Source organism: Parasteatoda tepidariorum, chromosome 9 (genome assembly GCF_043381705.1).
Source record: "Parasteatoda tepidariorum isolate YZ-2023 chromosome 9, CAS_Ptep_4.0, whole genome shotgun sequence".
In the NCBI taxonomy this organism is placed as follows: Eukaryota; Metazoa; Arthropoda; class Arachnida; order Araneae; family Theridiidae; genus Parasteatoda; species Parasteatoda tepidariorum.
Window position 1 is genome coordinate 4,888,314 of NC_092212.1, and position 10,590 is coordinate 4,898,903.

Genomic DNA, 10,590 nt, shown 5'->3' on the forward strand with positions numbered 1-10,590 from the left:
GAGTGAGACCTTTCCACCACGAGCTGTTTTATGATACGGCATGACTTGAAAAAACAAAATGGCGGGCTCAAAATCCAGACATCAAAATGGCTAGTTGACAGTATTATCTCTCCCTACTCCAGAATCTGACGAGATCAAAATCAGTATCACTCACCTTGTAAAGTTCAGGATAATCAGCATCAATTCAACATAACCGGCAACACAAGGGAGAAGAGGACATCAGTAGAGCATCACCTTTGAATGCCACGGGTCAGGCAGGATTTGTATTATGCCGGAATCAAGAAGCTCTAACCGGTTTCTTGACCATATCAGTCGGGATCAGGAATCGGAAATTGGATCCTAAATCTTGGAAAAGAAGCAGTTTTATATATATGCCAGAACAATAAAAGAAATCTTGATAATTACAGATATTTCATTTTTTTTCGAAAAAATGCTGGAATGAAATGTTTTACGTACCAGGTTTTTCTCTTTTCCGTCTTGCTATATAAGGGCTTTCACCCATGCACTAAATTACGTTTTCGAAATTTCTGATATCCTTTAAAAAAGTTTAAAACGAGGTAGCAAAGCTATTTCGTTTAGACTCTGTTTTTAAAAGAAATTATCCATTAATTCATGATTACCACAAACATAAATTATTCGTTATACGTGTAACAAGTACGACAAGCCTTGATCGAAATTTTAAGGGCCGTAAGGCCTCAGACGCCCAGTTCCACTACAACGAATGAACGAATGATCGAAATTTTGCGAAGCTCGAGGGGAGGCGGGGCAGTCAGCTTCTCCTCTCTCTTAAATTTGTTTAATCTCGCTACTTTATTTTAATTTTCTCTCAGTAAATGTTACTGAATCCCAACTTTCACCATTCAATTGCGCTTCGGCGATTTATCATACATTCCCACTCAAATGAATTAGTAAGAGCCCCTATCGGGGCTGATGCTAAAATAACTGCCACATATGAGTATGATAATGAATTGGTCGAAATTTGTGTTATTGAAGTTGTAGCCATAGTGCCCTGTCTGCTCAATTTTTATAAAATTTTGCCTGCCACTTACTTTTTTAATTTTAATCCATCATACATATTTTAATTCATTTTCACTAATGCAAGTTAATACATAATTTTAAAAGTTGTCTGTATGAAATGCATACCTGCCAACTTTCACTCTTTCCGAGAATGGATTTTCAGAGTGATTGTAAAACAATAAACGAAAAGCAATCTGACTCAGAAATATATTTATAATTTGATCCCATCGAAATTCGCTTGCGCAAGGATTATTATGCTTTTATATATTTATTGTAATTATTTATATGTAGTGGTGGTCAAACTCATTTATAATTATCATTATAATTCAAAAAGTTAATTGGAATAACATGAGTATTGCTACCACTTTAAATATGAAAATAAAATCTTTCGGAAAATCCGGAAGATTTGGCAGGTATGGCAATGTGTTAATTGTCTATGTTTCCCACGGAGCAATTTAGTTTTCAAAATCTACAATTATTGCACCTTTATGTAGTAATAATTTTGTTAATATGTCAATCGCGACGACACATGCGATTACCTAGATATGAACACTAATCTCTAGATCTCTACTAAATAAATTTGACGTAAGAATAAATTGTGGGACATGATTAGAAATAATAAACTAAAAGTTATTTTAATCGTTGACGAGGCTTAGTTATAACAATTACGAGCTAACAACTGTACTAACCGCTATTTATAAAGTTTTTTTTCCTATAAAATTTTTTTTCAAATGTTAAATTTCTTCTCTCATTACTCGAGAGCGAGTTGCTATGCACTTATTGAGAAAAGAGAATAAAGAATTTGTGTTTGTATGTATGCATACCGGTTTGCAGTTATATCGTAGGCACTTAAATTACAACATTCAAAGTGAAATTAAATGAGTACAATTGCAAACAAATTGTGAGGCTCGTTTTTCAATTCTTTAACTATATTTTTAATGTTGTTGTTGTTGTTGTTGTAGCAGGCCATTAAGGCACTGAAGGTGCGATTGTTCTTCTTTCCAGTAGCGTCATCTATGTCCAAGAATTCGACATCTGCCTCATCCAAAGGTCATACCCGTTTATAAGGCGAAGCCATTAATACATCCATCTACAGATTGTAATTTTGTCCTGAACCAGAGAACGGTCAATCTCCAATTCAGCACCCCAAGAGGTATAATTTGTAATTTGGAACATCTAATAACAAAATGGGACAATGAAAATAATTTTAGATAATAAAAAAAATTTATTTAGGGTATTTCTAATTATCGGAATGATTAGCCTAATAAATAGAAATGATGACAAAAGCATTAAAGTTGGGAATACATAGAGACCGACTAGTGTTTTGCCTAAGTTGTTTAGTATAAAATAACGAAATTAAGATCTCATGAGGGAAGAATGAAGTTTGTATAACATATGCTAAAAAGTCAGTATTTAAATCCAAAAATAAACAAATAATGAATGAAAAATTCACGTGGAGGTCTCATATTTGAAATAACTTCCTAATATACTCGAATCTTCAAAACAAAATTTTCAGCAAGTTCAGAATCAGCACGTAAAATTTTTAATTTTTTTGTTGCATTTTATCGGGCTTCAGATAAACTATTTTACCACGTTTATATAAACTTGCCTTCGTGTATGTCTGTCCGGGTGGAATTTTGTAATCGATTTTAAACTAACTTCCCGACTAGCTACAAACTTCAAATTTGGCACATAGTTCAGAATTGGATGACAATGCATGAAAATGAAGAGAAAAAAGACATACAAAGTAAAATAAAATTAAAATTTAAAAAAAAAATTATTTTCGAGATTGTCTTTTGTTGTCGATTCCATTATTTCAAATTAGTATTACATGTCAGGTGAAAAGATTTTTATTGTCGGAGTATTTTTATTGGCTGAAAAATCACGTGGTAGGATCCAGTTTTTCCTCATTCATTTCCAGATTGTTTTGGTTGTCATCAGCATAAAACTAATGAAAGTCGTAAAGGTATTGTTTTTCTATAAAGATTTTTGTATCCCTAATTTAAAATGAAAGTTCTATTATTTTAGTAGTGGTCTTGTAGTAGTCTTGACTACTCTTGACTAAGAAAAATAATCTAAATAAAAATATATATTTTTAAAAACCACGTTTTTTGTAGTGAAGAATAATAATTGAAAAGTAATAATTTTTAAAAAATATAAAATAAAAATTAAAAATTAAAAAAATTATAATTTAAAATAAAAAAATTCAAAATAAAAAATAATATTTTTAAAAACCACGTTTTTGTAGTGGAGAATAATAATTAAAAAAAAATTGAAAAACGAAAAACGTGGGGCGCATGAAATACATAACAGTACATATACACATTTTCTAACTCATACACATGCACAACCACATATACATCCACATACATATGCATATACACAAACATATTCCACATCCACATTCAGATACAATTACAATTACAGTTATACATACACATATTCTCATGAGCACACATACACACACTAATATAACATTACTGTTATGTATTTCATGCGCCCCACGTTTTTCGTTTTTCAATTTTTTTTAATTATTATTCTCCACTACAAAAACGTGGTTTTTAAAAATTTTATTTTTTATTTTGGATTTTTTCTACTTCGTCTACTTTCTTGTAATTTTATCTACATTACCTTCTTAATTTCAAGTTTCTATGAGTATGACTTTGGGCAGCAAAATAAAATGTATCGTAAAGAGAAAAAGAAACAAAATTCACAGGGAAAACTCTTAAAATTGCAATAACTCTAAAATAAATTGAATTGTGGAAAAAAAACAACAGAACATATGTAACAAAATATAAATGGTTGGAGTTAAACGGCAAAAATTGCGGCTGTGGCACTATATTTTAATAAAAAGAAAAAAATATTACTATTGAATAACTACTTAGAGTACACATTGAGATAGAACAAAAAAAGAATTAGTTTTTTTATTAAATAGAAGAGTAAAACTAAAACTCTAGAAATAGAATTCTGAAGTAATCATTATTATTGTTGTTGTTTCTAATGTCACTTGCCAATACCAGCAAGCCTGCTTGCTGGTAATCAAGCGAAACGGCAGAGGATGTTTTTCAGTGGCACTATCTATGGCCAAGAATACGTCTTCACACACACATGTCACAGCCCGTTTAGCAGGGAGGACCCATCAGTACATCTATTTATTCATCCACAGATCGTAATTTTGACCTGAACCAAAGAAAGATCAATCTCCAATTCAGTATCTCCAGAGGTATTGATTTGTTATGGGGTATGGAGGACATTGTGATCAGACAGATTTAACGTGCATCAGTCAACATTTATTATACGGGGAGACTTCGGTCAGCGGGTATCGAACTCACGACTTTTTGGACATGGGCCCAACACCCTACCAATCAGGTTGTCCCGGGTCAGTTTTCATTATTAACATTATTGTTTTAATTTTATACTTTTTCCATAACTGTCACCTTTTACAATTTTTTTTAAAAAAATTTTCGTATTGGTAGCTAAGAAACAGTGTGAAATCATTAAAGTTATTAGTACCTTTTTGAAATTTTGTCAGGCTTATACAGACTTAAGTTCGATTAAGATTCGTGAGAAATATCTTAGCTGTGGTAGCGAACGTTAACAGAAATATGTAACACAAATAGGATTTCCATTACGTTAATTGGTTATTACATTTTAAAAGCCTCATAATGAGAGAACTGGAATAAAATGACGAACTTCTTAATTGCCGATTGTAGTGTGCGAAATTATTCGAAATCGGATTAGCAAAACAAAAAAAATCTTACATTAAAGCAAAAACGTAATTACCACAGGTATAATTACTTATTGTAGCTTAATCATTGTAATTTAACTACAAAGTAAAATTTTGAGCTTCTTGCATATGTTTTTTTATATTCCTCATGTAGTAGTGGTAAAAATATTATGAAATCATATTTTTGAAATCCAGAGTTATAAATTAATGCATAAAATAGGCTACTACTGAAAATTAGCGTTCGTAAAATTCCTGTAAGTTAGCAGGTATGTTTTCGTAATTAATATAAGAAGATTTTAACATACACGTTTACATAGTAGGGGAGAAGTATACCTTAAGCATTACCCCCCAAAAAATGGTTACCATACAATAATATAATGAACAAATATAGACATGTAATTATTTAACTATAAACTAAAAAAAAAGTCATTTTTTTGTTAAAAAAATGTTTTAACGGAAGCTAAATTCCGATAATAAACCGATTAAAAACTATATATATATAGATTAGATTTGCTTCTTTGTGATACCTATCATTTCTGCAGACAACATAAACTCATTTATTTTAGGTAATTAAAAATAGTAGCTTCTGGTGGTGTATCAAATCCAAGGCTAGATAGACAACCATTGTTCTTTCGGGAATATATAACTGTATCTAATCATATTGCATAGACACAGTTCTATTGTTTAGTTATGAAATGTTTGTGTTGAAGTACGATTTCCAGATGTTATCAGCATGAATTCACGAGATAATTTTTATTTATTGTTATTTATTTCATCAGATTGTCTCTGGATATCTTTATTTGCAAATGTTTCCAGTAAAACACCAATTATTATATAAAAACGAAACGGAAGTAAATAAGCCGATTTAAAAATATTGTTTTTCCAGTTCTTTTTTTTTAATTGATTGAAAACAATTTTGATGCATGTAAAGAAATCCAACTCTTAGATGAATACTTCGTGATAAGCTGTCGACAGTTAAATTTCTTTAAAAATGATGAGATAGTGTAAGTAGCTTTTAGGTAAGCTTTAGCAGAGATACCAACTTGCTCCGGGCACGAGTAAATATTTTTGAGTGGTAGTCTTTTAATGCATGATTCTTGCTATAATAAATTCAATATAAAAGGTTTTTGCTCACCATCATTTCTAAATAAATTAACAGCTCACCTTATACACCACTTTGTTGCAGAATAAAGCCTCCCTGAGGTTAATTGCACACTTCTGTACAAGTGATGCAGCATGGACCATCTAAACTCAATGGTGCGCATATGACGATATTCGATATTAATGTACAATAAGAATATAACTTGAATATACTTACAGCGTTGACACAAATCAACTTGATCTGGAATGGCACTATTATCTATACTAAGTTTAGGACTAATGAATAAGCGTTAGGTGATGTACAGTTAACACGTTGAGTGCCACGCTAATTTTACCTGTCTTGCCCGTCAGGCCACAACGGTAACGGCCTATGTGAAAGGTCAGTGTCAGCCACCGGTGCTTAACGCGGCCTAGATGTAATTTCAGTGTCAGCCACCGGTGGTAAACGCGGCCTAAATGTAATTTCAGTATCAGCCACCGGTAGTTGACGCGGCCGAAATGTAATTTCAGTGTCAATCACCGGTGGTTGACGCGGCCTAAATGTAATTTCAGTGTCAACCACCGGTGGTTGACGCTGCCTAAATGTAATTTCAATGTAAACCACTGGTGGTTGACGCGGCTAAATGCATTTTCAGTGTCAGCCACCGATGGCTGACGCGACGCTCAACGTGTTAATGACAAGATAAATGAGGAAGAAAGACATGTTTGGGTCAGGTATCCAGATCCATTTGAAATCTGAAGTGAAGGGAATAATTTAGTGAATCTTTTAAAGCATGGGCGAAAATAAACAAAATTAATTAGGAATTAATTTTAATTCTTCGCATCAAAATAAAATCTTTTCACCCAATCGGAACAGTTGGCAACTATCTCACCCACTGCAATACAATAAGGTTCCAAGTTGAGAGTTAGCGTCTCGTTACAAACCACGTAATTTCATGACGAAATTATTCTTAAAAAAACAAAATACAGTTCAAGGGTTGCTGATTCGCCAATTCCAAAAGTGACAAATGAAATTGATAATTTTAATTTAATTTCTGAATTATAAAAACTAATTTAGAGCAATTTTGTGCCATAACTACATATTAAAATAAAACACATTTAACTAGTCCCCATGCTGTTTGTAAAATTTGGCAAAATATTAAAACATATTTGTCAAATAAATAAATAATCCTAAGAAACTGAAGCAGTAAAATATTACCTGGTTAAAAACTTCATTCTCTTCAGAAATATACAAATTGTGAATAATATTCGACATGTTCCAAGCTCTACAGAATGACTAGTGACTTAAAATATCGTTTGAGCAGTGATGGCTCAGAGGAAAGAGCATTTGCCTTCCGATGAGGTGAACCGGGTTCGAATCTCAGCGAATGCTGATTGATACAAATTCTGCCCACGTCTTGCACCGACCGCAGTGCAGAGGTAAAATATCCTCACTAGTAGACTGATCATGGGTTACAATCTTCTTGCTGTCGGGCGAATGGTGGGAGCTTTTCATGGTTTTCCTACCCATATAACGCAAGTGCGGGTTTGTTCCATCAAAAAATCTTCCACAAAGGTAAAATTGCAAGGTAAGGGAGTTGAACATTTTTAATTGTGAACCCAAAAAAGTCTATCAGCTCTTCAACGAGGGTAATAAAATTCTTGGAATTGAGCCGCGGTGACTCAGGGGATAGGATAGGTCCTTCTCCTTCCAATGAGGTGAACCAGGTTTGAATCCCACCAATTGCTGGTCTATACGAATCCACATAAGGCTTGCACCAACCACAGTGCTGACGTGAAAATTCCTCAGTGGAAGACGAATCCTGGGTTAGAGTCCTTTTGCCGGCAGGCTAACCGTGGGGGGTTAACGTGGTCTCCCTCTCACTGTAACTCAAATGCGGCTTAGTTCCATCAAAAAGTCGACAGCAAAAGCAAAATTTCATCCTTTACTTGATCCAGGAGTTCCTTTGTCTTCTAGACTGGGTTCAAAATTACAAGGCAGCGGACATTAGTAGTCGTAAAACCAAAATTGGGTCATCTGTTCAACGGCGGTTATAAAATTTATAATAAAACTCTTGGAATTAAATTGCATTTTTGAATCAGTTCATTCAGCTCTTGGGGAATAAGGACTATGAAATTTTTGACTTACTGTGGAACTTAGGATCAAGTTTGGTATATCTAGAAAAAGAAAACGGCAGAATTACCTTGATGAACATGCCTGGATTTGTAGGGAAAAATATCTCAACGAACATCTTTTTACATCCTGAAATCTCGGTTGCTCCTTACAGGCAAAAGCATTTCATTAGCTCTTACAATAAAGCTAAGTCATAGAGAACCAAAAAAAGAAAAAGAAAAGACAAAGCAAAGAACTAAAAAAATTGTTTTTTCACTTGGATCATTTTTTTTATTTTTTATTTGTAAAATAAGTTCTAGGTGATATGGACTATTTAAACAAAAAAAATTGCTTTGCTCGCATTTAAAATTCTTTAGTTTAGCTTCTGATTTCTTTAATATTGTAATATTAGCATTGTGAGTTCAAAATATTAAGAAGTGATATGTTCCGACCCACCCAAATTTGGGCACTCGGAGGGTATGACCCGCCGCCGCGACAGCCCAGCAGAGGGGGCCGCGATTCGACAGCCTGCACATGCGCCCAGCCGACCTACCAGATCGGCCAGGCCACATCCGTGGCATTTATTAAAACCAAACATTACAAACAAATAAAGCTGATGGCAACAGCAAGAATACAATATATGCTCCGAAAGGTCCGCCTTATAATGCAATTTGCCGACGAGACCTCCCTTATAATCAGCCAGTGAACTAAGTAATAAAACAATCAAATAAAAATATAAGAATAATCGCACAGAAATAAGTAGAATTTACGAAATAAAACAGCGAACCCATTTCACTGTATCTATAAAAAATCAATAATTGGCGAATGGCTGTAGAGGGGGCATTAAAGAAAAACAACAGGAACAATAAAACATGAAAAATAAACACACATTAAACAGTAACGCCTGCTTTCCCTTCTATCATTTAATCCGCAGTACTAACACCTTGCCTTTGGTAAAGATGAACTTAAGTTAAACTGCAAGCAACACGAATAAAATGTAATTTTCAAATATATAAAGTAGACAAAGTTAAAACTGTTGAAATCTTTTGAAAATTCAGAACAATTTCAACAACTAACCTATTTAGTACTACCATCGAAAAAAGATACTACAAAATATCGTAAGTAGGTAACGTATTAAAAGCTCTGGCAATGATAGTGAGTCCTTTGACGTTAAAGGCAGGTTACTATGTTTTTCTTTCCATTGTCATTCACTAGTTCTTCTAAAATAAATTAGTCATCTCCTCAATACAACATCAAAAATCACAAATTAAAATTGTATTAGTTTATGACGCAAAAGACATGATTAGTGAACTAAAAGATCTCCTAGGAGAACTAAAAAATTCTGGCATCTTAGATATGCTTAAAAGCTGTAAAAACCTTAGCAAAAATAATGAACGTTAAAATTAAAAAAATTCATCACATTTCAATTTTTAACTGGAATGCAAATGGCGTTCTACGAAAAATGGATGAGTTAAAAGATTTCATTAACAGAAATGATCCAGATGTGATGTTAATTACCGAAACACATCTAAGCAAATAAAAGAAAATTAGCGTCCCCAACTATACCACTCATAGGGCAGATAGGCCGTTTAGAGGAGGTGGTGTCTAGCTGTGATTGTCAAGAACAGTATGTGTCATTATGAGGCTCAAAAAGGTACCATTAACGGTATTGAATTCGCTTAAATAATAAAAATAAAACTATAATTAAATAATATAATAATTTTATTAAGATCACTGCTTAGGCTCCTCCAGCTTTTTCTTATTATCCTATCACATAATGACTCTTATTGAGAAATATAAAACATCTCCCAGATCATGGACATCCCAGTAAAGATTCAACGTTTAAGAGGAGGCAGATTTCAAATCCAATGCTATCGCTGTCAAAAGTTTGGACACACGCAACGATCATGTACTGCAGAACCTACTTGCATGAAGTTTCATACATACATACGAATGTATGAAACCCAGAGACTCACCGCCGACTTGAATTAACTACAAAGGCGACCACCCAGCATGCTACACTGGTTTCAGAGAACTCCAGAAAATGAGACAATGAATGCTACCAGCCAAGCGACCAGACAACTGCATATTTTTAAGGAAATACAGGAACTTCCTCTGAGCGAGGACCTAGTCAAACTTCTACAATCTCTTCTCCCTGGATCCTACAAAGATTAGCAGGAACGAGACTACAATCCAGTCACCACCTCCACAAGACAAGCACTTCTTAGTGTGAATTCACATTTTCATCACAAAGCCAAAAGTCAGAGTCGCCAGAGTGCCAACTTAGCAGAAGAAGGGGTGAGATGCCCGCTTCACGGCCAGGTACTCCGCATCATCTTATATCTACTCTAGTTTGACTCCTTCGTGATGAGGCTTTTAAAATATTAGCAATACTAGCAAGAAATCTGAAAGTTTTGATTTTAAATATCAACTGCTCAGCGAAACCCGTAGTAGTTGGATGGCTCGCAAGCCATTCATAATTTTATCTCTTTGAGTCATGTCAGATCCAATGCATGAGTGAGAGCCCACCAAGACTGGTACTGAGTAACCAGAACAAAAGTCTAAGCATATAGCTCCGCTTTCGGCGAAAGTTTCGATACATTTTTAGCTAATACAACAGTAAAACTTGAAGAATTAGATTAATTACTCCCAC

General features: G+C 33.9%; 1 protein-coding gene across 1 annotated transcript in view; it reads right to left on the reverse strand.

Moving 5' to 3' along the window:
* LOC107442536 (neurogenic locus notch homolog protein 1) overlaps window positions 1-10,590 on the reverse strand; it is a gene marked incomplete in the record, with an annotated part of 313,056 nt that overhangs the window by 178,971 nt on the left and 123,495 nt on the right.